Source organism: Nycticebus coucang, chromosome 9 (genome assembly GCF_027406575.1).
Source record: "Nycticebus coucang isolate mNycCou1 chromosome 9, mNycCou1.pri, whole genome shotgun sequence".
Lineage (NCBI taxonomy): Eukaryota > Metazoa > Chordata > Mammalia > Primates > Lorisidae > Nycticebus > Nycticebus coucang.
In genome coordinates, this window is record NC_069788.1 from 121449940 (window position 1) to 121466988 (window position 17049).

General features: G+C 39.3%; 1 protein-coding gene across 7 annotated transcripts in view; it reads left to right on the forward strand.

Moving 5' to 3' along the window:
• Nucleotides 1-17049, forward strand: part of FUT8 (fucosyltransferase 8) — a 429531-nt gene that overhangs the window by 247856 nt on the left and 164626 nt on the right. The gene's annotated exons all lie outside the window — the stretch shown is intronic.

Sequence of the window (17049 nt, forward strand, 5' to 3'; positions counted from 1 at the left end):
AGAGGTAAAGTCTCCATCTTTCTTTAAGGCTGCATAATATTCCATAGTATACCTGTACCATAATTTGCTAGTCCATTTGTAGGTTGTTGGGCACTTGGGCTTCTTCCATGACTTCACAATTATGAATTTTGCTGTAATAAATATTCTGGGAGGGCGGAGCAAGATGGCAGCCGAGTAACAGCTTCCTTGCATCTGGGCACCGTGAGTCTGGGGAGATAGGACTCCAGGCATCTCTGGCTGGTGGGAACTGCCTATCATCACTCCTATGAGGATACAGGGAGTCAGCGAGAGACTTCTGGACCCCAAGAGGAGGACTAAAACAGTGGAAAACCGGCAAGTGGTCGCGTGTGTTCAATCCGTCTAAACCCGCCCACAACTGTAAGTTCAGTAGCAGCGAGACTGCAAACCAGAAAGGCCTTACCTGTGAACTGTTTTGATGTCCTTGGACTTGGCACTGAGTTGAACTGCCTTGGGGAAGGCCTGAGCGGGAGTGTGGAGAACTTTGGCCGTTGTCTAGGGCCCCAGTCTGAGCCGCTGAGCCAGACGGAGCTAATAGTGTTTGGCGGTGGGTCACACGGATCCATTGTCAGTGATCTGCCCTGGCAAGCTCCGCCCTCAGGGTCGCAGAGCTAGAAACGGGTGGGAGCTGGTAACCCAGCAACCAAGTAGCCTAAGGGTGGGGGTTGAGCCGCCTTGCAGCCCTAACCCTCAGGGGCAGAGTGAGACCGGTTTTGGCACCCTGAGTAAGTGGATAGCCACTTCAGCAGCGATTCCAGCGAGAAAGCTGGGAAAGCTTCTGCTCAGCAAGTTTACAAGTTCAAAGTGCCTTTTAAGTAGGCTGAAGAGAGATTTAGGGTGTCTACCTGCTGGGGTTTGAGAAATCAGCAGCCTCCAGTCGTATCAGAACTGTGACTAACATCTCATACCCCAGAAGACCACGTGTTGCCCAGACAATATTCAATAACATATACAAACTGCTTTGTTTTTGGTTGTGTATTTTTTTCTTCTTCTTTTTTTTTTTTTTGGTTTGGTTGTTTTTTTTTGTTTATTTTGACGTTGCTGATGTTCTTTTGTTTTTTTAATTTCAATCTTTTCCACACAGATCCCTTTTTCTTTCTCCATTTTCCTAGTTTAATTATAATTTCCCATTGCTGCCTTTTTTAATAACTTCAACTTCATTTTTGCTAGTGTTTCTACCAATATAATTAGGTTTTTCACCCAATTTTATCCCCGTAAAGTTTTCTGTTTGCTTGTTTTGGTTTGATTTATAGCATTTTTGTCTTTCCTCTCTACTTGGTGGAGGTGGGGTACTGTGTCTGATCAGGTTAGCAAAGAGCTGCTGACCTCAAGGGAACCACAAAACTGGGCACCCCCAGAAGGTGGGGGTTTTTTAAGGTTGTGTCAAAGTACCCTACTGTACACCTATATTGCCCTATCTCCCTCTTTCTGTGCCTCTCTTCTTTTTGTCAATATTCCTTATACCCACCCCCTCTCCTTTCTCTGTCTTTCTTTTTCTTTTTTTCTTATCACTCGGTCCTCCTTTCTTTCATCCCCTTTTTTTGCTCTTCAACCTTCTCACCCTTCTGGTCCTGTAACCCTTAGTCCACAGGCACAAGAACTTAAAGAGCAAGAGGAAGTGAAAGGAAAATTAGAGCAAGGAAACAGATAAAAGAAATCACTCATGAGGAAGAATCAGCAGAAAACTCCAGGCAACATGAAGAACCAGTCTAGAACAACCCCACCAAGGGACCATGAGGTAGCTACTACAGATGATTCCACTAGTATAGAAATGTTAGGAATGACAGAAAGGGAATTTAGAATACACATGTTGAAAACAATGAAAGAAATGATGGAAACAATGAAGGAAATTGCTAATAAAGTGGAAAATAACCAAAAGGAAATCCAAAAACAGAATCAAATCAGAGATGAACGATATGAAGAATATAAAAAGGATATAGCAGACCTGAAGGAACTGAAACAGTCAATTAGGGAACTTAAAGATACAATGGAAAGTATCAGCAACAGGTTAGACCATGCAGAAGAAAGAATTTCAGAGGTAGAAGACAAAGTTCTTGAGATAACTCAGACAGTAAAAGAGGCAGAAAAGAGGAGAGAGAAAGCAGAACGTTCACTGTCAGAATTATGGGACTTTATGAAGCGTTCCAACATACAAGTTATAGGAATTCCAGAAGGGGAAGAAGAATGCCCCAGAGGAATGGAAGCCATACTAGAGAATATTATAAAAGAAAATTTCCCAAACATCACCAAAGAGTCTGACACACTGCTTTCAGAGGGATATCGGACCCCAGGTCGCCTCAACTCTAACCGAGCTTCTCCAAGACACATTGTGATGAACCTGTCCAAAGTCAAGACAAAAGAAAAGATTCTGCAAGCTGCCAGGAGTAAGCGCCAGTTGACCTACAGGGGCAAATCCATCAGAGTTACCGCAGACTTCTCTAATGAAACTTTCCAAGCAAGAAGACAATTGTCATCTACCTTTAACCTAATTAAACAGAACAATTTTCAGCCCAGAATTCTGTACCCTGCTAAGCTAAGCTTCAGAATTGACGGAGAAATCAAATTATTTACGGATATACAAACATTGAGGAAATTCGCCACAACAAGACCAGCTCTACAGGAAATACTTCAACCTGTTCTGCACACTGACCACCACAATGGATCAGCAGCAAAGTAAGAACTCAGAAATCAAAGGACAGAACCTAACCTCCACACTGATGCAAAAGATAAAACTAAGCAATGGACTCTCACCAAATAAGAAGAATAGAATACTACCACACTTATCAATTATCTCCATAAATGTTAATGGCTTGAATTCCCCACTGAAGAGACATAGATTGGCTGACTGGATTAAAAAACACAAGCCATCCATTTGCTGTCTGCAAGAAACACACCTGGCCTCAAAAGACAAATTAAAGCTCCGAGTCAAGGGTTGGAAGACAATTTTTCAGGCAAATGGAATTCTGAAGAAAAGAGGAGTTGCAATCTTATTTTCAGATACATGTGGATTTAAAGCAACTAAAGTCAAAAAAGACAAACATGGTCACTTTATATTGGTCAAGGGAAAACTACAACAAGAAGACATTTCCATTCTAAATATTTATGCACCCAATTTAAATGCTCCTAGATTCTTGAAGCAGACCTTACTCAGTCTGAGCAATATGATATCTGATAATACCATCATAACAGGGGACTTTAACACACCTCTTACAGAGCTGGACAGGTCCTCTAAACAGAAATTAAACAAAGATGTAAGAGATTTAAATGAGACCCTAGAACAACTATGCTTGATAGACGCATATAGAACACTCCACCCCAAAGATAAAGAATATACATTCTTCTCATCACCCCATGGAACATTCTCCAAAATTGATCATATCCTGGGACACAAAACAAATATCAACAGAATCAAAAGAATTGAAATTTTACCTTGTATCTTTTCAGACCATAAGGCACTAAAGGTGGAACTCAACTCTAACAAAAATGCTCAAGCCCACCCAAAGGCATGGAAATTAAACAATCTTCTGTTGAATAACAGATGGGTGAAGGAAGAAATAAAACAGGAAATCATTAACTTCCTTGAGCATAACAACAATGAAGACACAAGCTACCAAAACCTGTGGGATACTGCAAAAGCAGTTTTGAGAGGAAAATTCATCGCTTTAGATGCCTACATTCGAAAAACAGAAAGAGAGCACATCAACAATCTCACAAGAGATCTTATGGAATTGGAAAAAGAAGAACAGTCTAAGCCTAAACTCAGTAGATGAAAAGAAATATCCAAAATCAAATCAGAGATCAATGAAATTGAAAACAAAAGAATCATTCAGAAAATTAATGAAACAAGGAGTTGGTTTTTTGAAAAAATAAATAAAATAGATAAACCATTAGCCAGACTAACTAGAAATAGAAAAGTAAAATCTCTAGTAACCTCAATCAGAAATGATAAAGGGGAAATAACAACTGATCCCACAGAGATACAAGAGATCATCTCTGAATACTACCAGAAACTCTATGCCCAGAAATTTGACAATGTGAAAGAAATGGATCAATATTTGGAATCACACCCTCTCCCTAGACTTAGCCAGGAAGAAATAGACCTCCTGAACAGACCAATTTCAAGCACTGAGATCAAAGAAACAATAAAAAAGCTTCCAACTAAAAAATGCCCTGGTCCAGATGGCTTCACTCCAGAATTCTATCAAACCTTCAAGGAAGAGCTTATTCCGGTACTGCAGAAATTATTCCAAAAAACTGAGGAAGAAGGAATCTTCCCCAACACATTCTATGAAGCAAACATCACCCTGATACCAAAACCAGGAAAAGACCCAAACAGAAAGGAGAATTTCAGACCAATCTCACTCATGAATATAGACGCAAAAATTCTCAACAAAATCCTAGCCAATAGATTACAGCTTGTCATCAAAAAAGTCATTCATTATGATCAAGTAGGCTTCATCCCAGGGATGCAAGGCTGGTTTAACATACGCAAGTCTATAAACGTTATCCACCATATTAACAGAGGCAAAAATAAAGATCACATGATCCTCTCAATAGATGCAGAAAAAGCATTTGATAAAATCCAGCATCCTTTTCTAATTAGAACTCTGAAGAGTATAGGCATAGGTGGCACATTTCTAAAACTGATCGAAGCTATCTATGACAAACCCACAGCCAATATTTTACTGAATGGAGTAAAACTGAAAGCTTTTCCTCTTAGAAATGGAACCAGACAAGGTTGTCCTCTGTCACCTTTACTATTCAACGTAGTGCTGGAAGTTCTAGCCAATACAATTAGGCAAGACAAGGAAATCAAGGGAATCCAAATGGGAGCAGAGGAGGTCAAACTCTCCCTCTTTGCTGACGACATGATCTTATACTTAGAGAACCCCAAAGACTCAACCACAAGACTCCTAGAAGTCATCAAAAAATACAGTAATGTTTCAGGATATAAAATCAATGTCCACAAGTCAGTAGCCTTTGTATACACCAATAACAGTCAAGATGAGAAGCTAATTAAGGACACAACTCCCTTCACCATAGTTTCAAAGAAAATGAAATACCTAGGAATATACCTAACGAAGGAGGTGAAGGACCTCTATAAAGAAAACTATGAAATCATCAGAAAGGAAATAGCAGAGGATATTAACAAATGGAAGAACATACCATGCTCATGGATGGGAAGAATCAACATTGTTAAAATGTCTATACTTCCCAAAGCTATCTACCTATTCAATGCCATTCCTATCAAAGTACCTACATCGTACTTTCAAGATATGGGAAAAATGATTCTGCGTTTTGTATGGAACCGGAAAAAACCCCGTATAGCTAAGGCAGTTCTTAGTAACAGAAATAAAGCTGGGGGCGTCAGCATACCAGATTTTAGTCTGTACTACAAAGCCATAGTGGTCAAGACAGCATGGTACTGGCACAAAAACAGAGACATAGACACTTGGAATCGAATTGAACACCAAGAAATGAAACTAACATCTTACAACCACCTAATCTTTGATAAACGAAACAAGAACTTACCTTGGGGGAAAGACTCCCTATTCAATAAATGGTGTTGGGAGAACTGGATGTCTACATGTAAAAGACTGAAACTGGACCCACACCTTTCCCCACTCACAAAAATTGATTCAAGATGGATAAAGGACTTAAATTTAAGGCATGAAACAATAAAAATCCTCAAAGAAAGCATAGGAAAAACACTGGAATATATTGGCCTGGGGGAAGACTTCATGAAGAAGACCGCCATGGCAATTGCAACAACATCCAAAATAAGCAAATGGGACTTCATTAAACTGAAAAGCTTCTGTACAGCTAAGGACACAATAACCAAAGCAAAGAGACAACCTACACAATGGGAAAGGATATTTGCATATTTTCAATCAGACAAAAGCTTGATAACCAGGATCTATAGAGAACTCAAATTAATCCACATGAAAAAAGCCAACAATCCCATATATCAATGGGCAAGAGACATGAATAGAACTTTCTCTAAAGTTGACAGACGAATGGCTAACAAACATATGAAAAAATGTTCATCATCTCTATATATTAGAGAAATGCAAATCAAAACAACCCTGAGATATCATCTAACCCCAGTGAGAATGGCCCACATCACAAAATCTCAAAACTGCAGATGCTGGCGTGGATGTGGAGAGAAGGGAACACTTTTACACTGCTGGTGGGACTGCAAACTAGTACAACCTTTCTGGAAGGAAGTATGGAGAAACGTCAAAGCACTCAAGCTAGACCTCCCATTTGATCCTGCAATCCCATTACTGGGCATCTACCCAGAAGGAAAAAAATCCTTTTATCATAAGGACACTTGTACTAGACTGTTTATGGCAGCTCAATTTACCATTGCCAAAATGTGGAAACAGCCTAAATGCCCACCAACCCAGGAATGGATTAACAAGCTGTGGTATATGTATACCATGGAATACTATTCAGCTATTAAAAAAAATGGAGACTTTACATCCTTCGTATTAACCTGGATGGAAGTGGAAGACATTATTCTTAGTAAAGCATCACAAAAATGGAGAAGCATGAATCCTATGTACTCCATCTTGATATGAGGACAATTAATGACAATTAAGTTTATGGGGGGGGAAGCAGAAAGAGGGATGGAGGGAGGAGGGTGGGGCCTTAGTGTGTGTCACACTTTATGGGGGCAAGACATGATTGCAAGAGGGACTTTACCTAACAATTGCAATCAGTGTAACTGGCTTATTGTACCCTCAATGAATCCCCAACAATAAAAAAAATAAAAAAATAAAAAAATAAATATTCTGGTACAGATGTCTTTGTTATATTGTGATTTTTTTGTCTTCTGGGTATATACCTCGTAAAGGAATTATAGGATCAAATGGGAGGTCTATTTTTAGATCTCTAAGTATTCTCCAACCATCCTTCCAAAAGGAATGTATTAGTGTGCATTCCTGCCAGCAGTGTAGAAGTGTGCCATTTCCTCCACATCCATGCCAACATCTCTGGTTTTGGGATTTTGTTATGTGGGCTACTCTTACTGGGGTTAGGTGATAGCTCAAAGTAGTTTTGATTTGCATTTCTCTGATGATTAAGGATGATGAGCTTTTTTTCATGTGTTTGTAGATCGTGCGTCTGTCTTCTTTAGAGAAGTTTCTCTTCAAGTCCCATGCCCACCCTGAGATGGGATCACTTGTTCTTTTCTTGCTAATGCGTTTGAGTTCTCTGTCGATTCTGGTTATTAAACCTTTATTAGAGGTATAACCTGCAAATATTTTCTTCCGTTCTGAAGGCTGTCTGCTTGCTTTACTTACTATGTACTTGGCTGTGCAGAAGCTTTTTAGTTTGATCAGGTCCCAGTAATGTATTTTTGATACTGCTTCAGTTGCCTGGGGAGTCCTTATCATAAAGTATTCACCCAGGCCGATTCCTTTAAGAGTTTTCCCTGCACTTTCTTCAAGTATTTTTATAGTTTCATGTCTTAAGTTTAAATCTTTTATCCAGTGAGAGTCTATCTTAGTTAATGGTGAAAGGTGTGGATCCAGTTTCAGTTTTTTACAGATCACCAGCCAATTCACCCAGCACCATTTGTTAAATAGGGAATCTTTTCCCCACTGAATGTTTTTCATTGGCTTGTCAAATATCAAATAATAGTAAATAGTTGGATCCATCTCTTGGTCCTCTATTCTGTTTCAGACATCTACTTCTCTGTTTTTGTGCTACTACCATGCCGTTTTTTTTTTTTTTTTATTGTTGGGGATTCATTGAGTGCACAATAAGGCAGGTTACACTGATTGCATTTGTTAGGTAAAGTCCCATTTACAATCATGTCTTGCCCCCAGACGGTGTAGCACACACCAAGGCCCCACCCCTCTCCCTCCTTCCATCTCTCTGCTCCCCACCATGACCTTAATTGTCATTAATTGTCCTCATATAAAAATTGAGTACATAGGATTCATGCTTCTCCATTCTTGTGATGCTTTACTAAGAATAATGTCTTCCACTTCCGTCTAGGTTAATACAAATGATGTAAAGTCTCCATTTTTTTTTTTTTATTGTTGGGTATTCATTGAGGGTACAATAAGCCAGGTTACACTGATTGCAGTTGTTAGGTAAAGTCCCTCTTGCAATCATGTCTTGCCCCCATAAAGTGTGACACATACCAAGGCCCCACCCCCTCCCTCCATCCCTCTTTCTGCTTTTCCTCACCCCCTCATAACCTTAATTGTCATTAATTGTCCTCATATCAAAATTGAGTACATAGGATACATGCTTCTCCATTCTTGTGATGTTTACTAAGAATAATGTTTTCCACTTCCATCCAGGTTAATACGAAGGATGTAAAGTTTCCATTTTTTTAAATAGCTGAATAGTATTCCATGGTATACATATACCACAGCTTGTTAATTCATTCCTGGTTTGGTGGGCATTTAGGCTGTTTCCACATTTTGGCGATTGTAAATTGAGCTGCAATAAACAGTCTAGTACAAGTGTCCTTATGATAAAAGGATTTCTTTCCTTCTGGGTAGATGCCCAGTAATGGGATTGCAGGATCAAATGGGAGGTCTAGCTTGAGTGCTTTGAGGTTTCTCCATACTTCCTTCCAGAAAGGTTGTACTAGTTTGCAGTCCCACTAGCAGTGTAAAAGTGTTCCCTTCTCTCCACATCCATGCCAGCATCTGCAGTTTTGAGATTTTGTGATGTGGGCCATTCTCACTGGGGTTAGATGGTATCTCAGGGTGATTATGATTTTCATTTCTCTAATATATAGAGATGATGAACATTTTTTCATATGTTTGTTAGTCATTCGTCTGTGTTCTTTAGAGAAGGTTCTATTCATGTCTCTTGCCCATTGATATATGGGATTGTTGGCTTTTTTCATGTGGATTAATTTGTGTTCTCTGTAGATCCCAGTTATCAAGCTTTTTCTGATTCAAAATATGCAAATATCCTTCTCCATTGTGTAGGTTGTCTCTTTGCTTTTGTTGTTGTCTCTTTGGCTGTACAGAAGCTTTTCAGTTTAATGAAGTCCCATTTTTTTATATTTGTTGTTGTTGCAATTGCCATGACTGTCTTTTTCATGAAGTGTTTCCCCAGGCCAGTATCTTCCAGTGCTTTTCCTATGCTTTCTTTGAGGATTTTTATTGTTTCATGCCTTAAATTTAAGTCCTTTATCCATCTTGAATCAATTTTTGTGAGTGGGGAAAGGTGTGGGTCCAGTTTCAGTGTTTTACATGTGGATATCCAGTTCTCCCAACACCATTTATTGAATAGGGAGTCTTTCCCCCAAAGTATGTTCTTGTTTGGTTTATGGAAGGTTAGGTTGTTGTAAGATGTTAGTTTCATTTCTTGGTTTTCTATTAGATTCCAAGTGTCTATGTCTCTATTTTTGTACCAGTACCATGCTGTCTTGACCACTATGGCTTTGTAGTACAGACTGAAGTCTGGTATGCTGATGCACCAGCTTTATTTTTATCACTAAGAATTGCCTTAGCTATACGGGTTTTTTTCTGGTTCCATACAAAACGCAGAATCATTTTTTCCATCTTGAATGTACGATGTTGGTATTTTGATCGGAATGGCATTGAATAGGTAGATTGCTTTGGAAAGTATAGTCATTTTAACAATGTTGATTCTGCCCATCCATGAGCATGTTATGTTCTTCCATTTGTTAAAATCTCCTCTGCTATTTCCTTTCTGAGGATTTCATAATTTTCTTTATAGAGCTCCTTCACCTCCTTCGTTAGGTATATTCCTAGGTATTTCATTTTCTTTGAAACTATGGTGATGCGAGTTGTGTCCTTAATTAGCTTCTCATCTTGACTGTTATTGGCGTATAGAAAGGCTACTGATGTGTGGACATTGATTTTATATCCTGAAACATTACTGTATTTTTTGATGACATCTAGGAGTCTTGTGGTTGAGTCTTTGGGATTCTCTAAGTATAAGATCATGTCATCAGCAAAGAGGGAGAATTTGACCTCCTCTGCTCCCATTTGGATTCCCTTTATTTCCTTGTCTTGCCTAATTGTATTGGCTAGAACTTCCAGCACTATGTTGAAAGTAAAGATGACAGAGGACAACCTTGTCTGGTTCCAGTTCTAAGAGGAAAAGCTTTCAGTTTTACTCCATTCAGTAAAATATTAGCTGTGGGTTTGTCGTATATAGCTTCAATTAGTTTTAGAAATGTGCCACCTATGCCTATACTCTTCAGTGTTCTGATTAGAAAAGGATGCTGGATTTTATCAAATGCTTTTTCTGCATCTATTGAGAGCATCATATGATCTTTATTTTTGCCTCTGTTATGTTAAACCAGCCTTGCATCTCTGGGATGAAACCTACTTGATCATGATGTATGAGTTTTTTTGATGATAAGCTGTAATCTATTCGTTAGGATTTTGTTGAGAATTTTGCTGGGAGACAGAGCAATAGAGGTGTACAGTAGGGTACTTTGACACAAGCTTAAAAAACCCCAACCTCTGTGGGTGCTCAGTTGGGTGGTTCCCTTGAGGTTAACAACTCTTTGCTAACCTGATCAGACACAGTACCCCACCTCCACCAAGTAGAGAATAAAGACAAAGAGGCTATAAATCAAAGCAAAACAAGCAAACAGAAAACTTTATGGGATAAAATTGGGTGAAAAACCAAATAATGGGGGTAGAAACACTAGTAAAAATGAAGTTCTAGTTATTGAAAAAGGCAGCCATGGGAAATTGTATTTATACTAGAAAACTGGAGAAAGAAAAGAAAAAATCTGTATGGAAAAGGTTGAAATTAAAAAACAAAACAACAACAACATCGAAATAAACAAAAAACAAACAAGGAAAACAACCAACCAACCAAAAACAGAGCAGTATATATATCTTGTTGAATATTGTTTGGGCAACAGGTTGTCTTCTGGGGTATGAGATGTTAATTACAATGCTGATATGACTGGAGGCCTCCGCTGATTTCTCAAACCCCACAGGGTAGACACCCTAAGTCTCTCTTCAGCCCTCTTAAAGGGCACTGTAAGCTCTAAACTTGCTAAGTAGAAGCTTTCCCAGGAAAGTGCTTGTCGCTGGAATCACTTACCCAGTATGCCAAAACCGGTCTCACTCTGCCCCTGGGGGTTAGGGCTGTAAGGCAGCTCAGACCCCGCCTTTAAGTTGCTCAGTTACTAGGTTACTAGGTCCCGCAAGATCCTTGTTCTGCAACCCCTAGGGCAGAAGTTGTTGGGGAAGTTCTCTCACAATGGCTCCCTGCGGCCCACAGCCAATCACTATTAGCTCCATCTATCCGGCTCAGCGGCTCAGTCTGGGTTCCCAGACAAAGCCCAAAGTTCTCCGCACTCCCGTTCAAGCTCTCCGTAAGGCAGTTCAATTGAGTGCTAAGTGCAAAAACACCAAAACAGTTCACAGCTAAGGCCTTTCCAGTTTGCAGTCTCACTGCTACTGCACTTACAGCTGTCAGTGGGATTATACCAATCGAACACATGCGATTACTTGCCAGTTTTCCACTGTTTTTGTCCTCCTCCTGGGGTCTGGAAGTCTCTTGCTGACTTCCTGTATCCTCAAAGGGATGATTATAGGCAGATCCCACCACCCAGTGATGCCTGGAGTCTCATCTCTGCAGACTCAACGGTGCCCAGATGCAAGGAAGCTGTTACTCGGCCGCCATCTTGCTCTCCCTCCAAAGAATACCATGCTGTTTTGATCAGTATCGATTTATAGTACAGTCTCAGGTCTGGTAGCATGATTCCTCCTGCTTTGTTTTTATTTCTGAGTAATGTTTTGGCTATTCCAGGTTTTTTCGAATTCCATATAAAACAAAGTATTATTTTTTCAAGATCTTTAAAATATGACAATGGAGCTTTAATAGGAATTGCATTAAAATTATATATTGCTTTGGGTAGTATAGACATTTTAATAATGTTCATTCTTCCTAGCCATAAGCATGGTATGTTTTTCCATTTGTTAACATATTCAGCTATTTCTTTTCTTAAAGTTTCATAGTTCTCTTTATAGAGATCTTTCATGTCCTTTGTTAGATAAACTCCCAAATATTTCATCTTCTTTGGCACTACTGTGAAAGGAATAGAGTTCTTGCCTGTTTTTTTTGCCTTGGTTATTGTTGGTATATATAAAGGCTACAGATTTATGAGTGTTGATTTTGTAGCCTGAGACATTGCTGTATTCCTTGATCACTTCTAAATGTTTTGTAGTAGAATCCCTAGTGTTTTCCACATATACGATCATGTCATCTGTGAAGAGTGAAAGTTTGATCCCTTCTCACCCTATGTGGATACCTTTGATCACCTTTTCTTCCCTAATTGCAATGGCTAAAACTTCCATTACAATGTTAAAGAGTAATGGAGACAATAGGCAACCTTTCCTGGTTCCTGATCTAATTGGAAATGGTTTCAAGTTAACTCCATTCAGTACGATATTGGCTGTGGGTTTGCTATAGATGGCCTCTATTAGTTTAAGAAATGTCCCTTTTATACCAATTTTCTTAAGTGTTCTATCATGAAGGGATGCTGGATGTTGTCAAAAGCTTTTTCTGCATCAATTGAGAGAATCATATGGTCTTTAGATTTTAGTTTGTTTATGTGCTTAATTACATTTATAGATTTACATATATTGAACCAGCCTGGAGAGCCTGGGATAAATCCTACTTGGTCATGGTGTATAATTTTTTTGATGTATTGTTGGATTCTGTTTGTTAGGATCTTATTGAGTATTTTAGCGTCTATATTCATTAGTGATATTGGTCTATAATTTTCTTTTCTTGTTGGGTCTTTCCCTGGTTTGGGGATCAAGGTGATGTTTGCTTTGTAGAATGTGCTGAGTAATATTCTATCTTTTTCTGTATTGTGGAAGAGGTTTAGTAGTATAGGTACTAGTTCTTCTTTAACTGTTTGGTAGAATTCTGACGTAAAGCCACCTGATCCTGGACTTTTCTTTTTAGGGAGATTTTGTATAGTCAATGCTATTTCAGAACTTGATATAGGCCTGTTCAACATTTCCACTTCATTCTGGCTAAGTCTTGGTAGGTGGCGTACTTTCAACTATTGGTCGATTTCTTTTAGATTTTCATATTTCTGAGAGTAAAGTTTCTTCAGTATTCATTAAGGATTTTTTGAATTTCTGAGGGGTCTGTTGTTATTTCATCATTACCATTTCTGATTGATGAAATTAAGAGATTTTACTCTTTTTTTTCCTGGTTAGGTTGGCCAAAGGTTTATCTATTTTATTGATCTTTTCAAACAACCAACTTTTGGATTTATTGATCTGTTGTATAATTCTTTTGTTTTTAATTTCATTTAATTCTACTGTGATTTTGGTTATTTCTTTTCTTGTGCTGAGTTTTGGGTTGGAATGTTCTTCCTTCTCCAGTTGCTTGAGATGTCCCTAAGTTACTAACTTCCTCTCTTTCCATTTTATTGAGGAAGGCTTGTAGTGCTATAAATTTCCCTCTTAGGACTGCCTTTGCAGTATTCCAGAGGTTGTGATAGTTCGTGTCTTGATTGTTGATTTGTTCCAGAAATTTGGTGATTTCCTTCTTAATCTCATCTATGACCCATCTATACTTCAGCATAAGGTTGTTTAGCTTCTGTGTTTTTGTATGGGTATACAGTTTCCTGTTGTTATTGAATTCAACTTTTATTCCATGATGTTCTGAGATGTTGCATGGAATGATTTCTATTTTTTTTTAAATTTGCTGAGGTTAGATTTGTGGCCTAGGATGTGGTCGATTTTCAATCTCTTCTGTGGGCTGATGTGAAGAATGTGTATTCAGTTTTGTTGGGATGAAATGTTCTGTAGATGTCTATTATTCCAGATGTTGAATGGTTAAATTTCAATCTAAAATTTCTTTGCTTGGCTTCTTTTTGGAGGATATATCCAGCACTGCTAAAGGGGCATTAAAATCTCCAACTACTATGGAACTGGAGGAAATCAAGTCACTCATGTCTGTTAAGAGTTTCTCTTATGAATTGAGGTGCCTTCTGGTTGGGTGCATAAATATTAATAATTGAGATCTCATCATATTGAGTATTACCTTTAACAAATATGAAGTGTCCATCCTTATCCTTCCTTATTGCGGTTGGTTTAAAGCCTATTGCCTCTGCAAATAGGATTGCAACGCCTGCTATTTTCTCCCTTCACCTTGAATCTATATTTGTCTTTTAATGTAAGATGCGATACTTGTATGCAGCAGATATCTGTCTTGAGTTTTTGTATCCAGTCAGCCAACCTGTGCCTCTTTAGAGGATAGTTTAAACCATTCACATTAATTGAGAATATTAATAAACCTTTCGAGAGTCCCGTGGACATTTTTAATCCTTTTGCTACTGTGGAAGTTGGAATTTGATCAAAATTTTCTTGGTGGGTTTACTTTTGTCGTGGAGGATTACACTGGTCTTTATGGAGGATAGGTCTGAGAATGTCCTGGAGTGCTGGTTTAGTTATGGCAAATTTCTTCAACATGTGAATGTCATTGAAGTATTTAATTTCTCCATCATAAATGAAACTCAGTTTAGCTGTGTACAGGATCCTGGGTTGAAAGTTATTTTGTTTTAGGAGATTAAAAGTCGATGACCATCTTCTTCTAGCTTGAAAGGTTTCAGCAGAGAGATCTGCAGTTATTCTAATATTCTTGCCCTTGTAGGTGATGGTTTTCTTTTGTCTGGCTGCTTTCAGAATTTTCTCCTTCATATTAACTTTAATGAAATTGATTATGATGTGTCTGGGGGATGTCTTATTTGGGTTGAGTTCTGCTGGGGTTCTGAAACTGTCTGCTATCTGAATTTCAGAATCTCTTGGCATGTCTGGAAAGTTCTCTTTCATAATCTCATGGAGAAGAGACTGTGCCTTGTGAAGCCACTTCATTGCTTTCGGGGATCCGTATAAGACAAATATTGATTTTCTTCAAATTATCCCAGAGCTCTCTTAGAGAGTGGTCTGTTTTTGCCCTCCATTTCTCTTCCTCTTTGGGAGTTTGGGAGTGTTCGAAAGCTTTGTCTTCAATGTCAGAAATCCTGTCTTCCGCTTGCTCCATTCTTTTACTGAGGGATTCTCCTGTGTTTCTCAGATCTTTGAGGGCTGCAAGTTCTTGTCTCATTGTGTTAAAATCTTTGGTCATTTGGTCTTTGAAGTCATTGAATTCTTGAGGTATGTTTTGGGTTACTGCTTGAAATTCTAAATCAGTATGCAGATTCTGAATTACATTTACATTTATTTGGTATGCAGATTCTGAATTACATTTCTGACATCTCGCTATTTGTGCATGGGGTCTTGTGATGTGTCTGCCCCATTTTTCCTTTGTGGAGTTGATCTATTCTGATTATTCATATTGCCCGAGTATTTCCGTTGATTTTGCCTCATGATTGTCTTTCACCATTGTCTCTGGCCTTCCTTAGAGTTGGGGAGGTGTCTCTCCAAGATTAGACCCCAGCGAGATCACTCTGTTGTTGCTGGATCTTTTTAGGGAGTGACCCTGTGTAGCTTTTGTGGGACTGCCACTGCCAGGGTGTTCTGGTTTGAGTGCAGCTCTGGAGTATAACATATTGAATCCAGCAACAGGAAGGTGGGTGGTGCCCACAGTTCTGGGAGTGCCTGGTGCCCAGTTACTTTGGCACAGAGGTCCCAATGCTCCAGCAGTCTCTGGCCAGGAGAATGGCTCCGTGGAGAGGCAGGGAGGGCTCTGGAGGGCACTGGGCTACCTGAGTCCCTGACCAGACCAACAGGCCGGTGCAAGGAGAGTACAGGAGGGAGGACGCGGGATTGTGTGGCTCCCGGAGTTCCCTGGGCGAGAGTCACACGTTGTGGTGATTTCCGAAGTCCAGAGGTCCGCGCTGTGCGTATGGTGGGTCGCAGGTCATGGTGTAGCTCTTCAGGACGTCCGGCTGGCGTAGATGTCGGTCATGGTGCATCTCTTTCAGAGGTCTGTCGCGGTTGGGTAATATTTTTTAAATAAATGTTAAGTGAGCTAGCTTTAACTGGGACTTCTCCAGGTTCTGGATCTGGTTTTCCAAGAAGAGCATCTCCACAGTGAAGGCCACACAGCCAGCAGCTGCAACTTGGTTGGCATCATAACCCTGAGGAGCCCCATGAAACCCGCTGCTCAGGATCAAAACATACTGCACAGGGCGGGGAGCGGAGCCCCGTAGGTGAGAGAGATGCTGGGAGGAGCCCACCGAGCCAGGAGAGAGGCAAGGAAAGAGCACACGACAGCCAGAGAACCACCGCAGTGACCCCTCTTCTCGCCTCTCTGGTGCTCGCCCCAGGCGCTCGCACCAAGGCAGCCACGCCCGCCTCTCCTCAGCCGAGTCTACAGCCGCCCCCTTCAGAAGTCCGCACAGCAAACAGTGCCACCAAATACAGTGTTTATCATTCAGTTTTTTTTTCCCCCCCGGTCTGTCAATCATCTTTTCATTCTCTGAACTGTGTTTTTTGAAAGGAAGAGCTTTTAATTTCTAGATGATCAAGCTTATCAGTTTTTTGTTTTGTGGCTTATGCTTTTGTGTCATTTGTAAGAAGAGTTTGCCTGAGAGTCAAAAAGGTATATTTCTTGTTGTAAAAGCTGTCCTTTTCCCTTAAATTACCTTTGGGACTTTGTAAAAACAAGTATTTCATTTATGTGTTAACTCTTTTTTGTGTTATTTTCTTTATCTATCTTTATGCCAATACTTCACTGTCTTGATTACTGTATATATTTTTTAATAGGTCTTAATAGCAAACAGTGTTAGTCTTTCAGTTTCTTTGCCTTTCAGTTCGTTTTGGCTTTTCTAGATTTGAGTTTGTTTCCATATAAATTTTATAATTAGCCTGTCAATATCTAAACAAAGTCAGCATTGTTTTATAATTTTAAGTTTATAAGTCTTGCTTGTCTTTTACCAGATTTATACCTTTTTTTCTTATTTTCAATGTTATAAATAATAATGATACCAATTTCAGTTTTTTTTTTGCAAGAATATAGAAATAAATTTGAATTTTGTATGTTGATGGTGTATTCTGCCACCTTGTTAAACTCCATCAGGTTTTCTTTCCTTTTCTT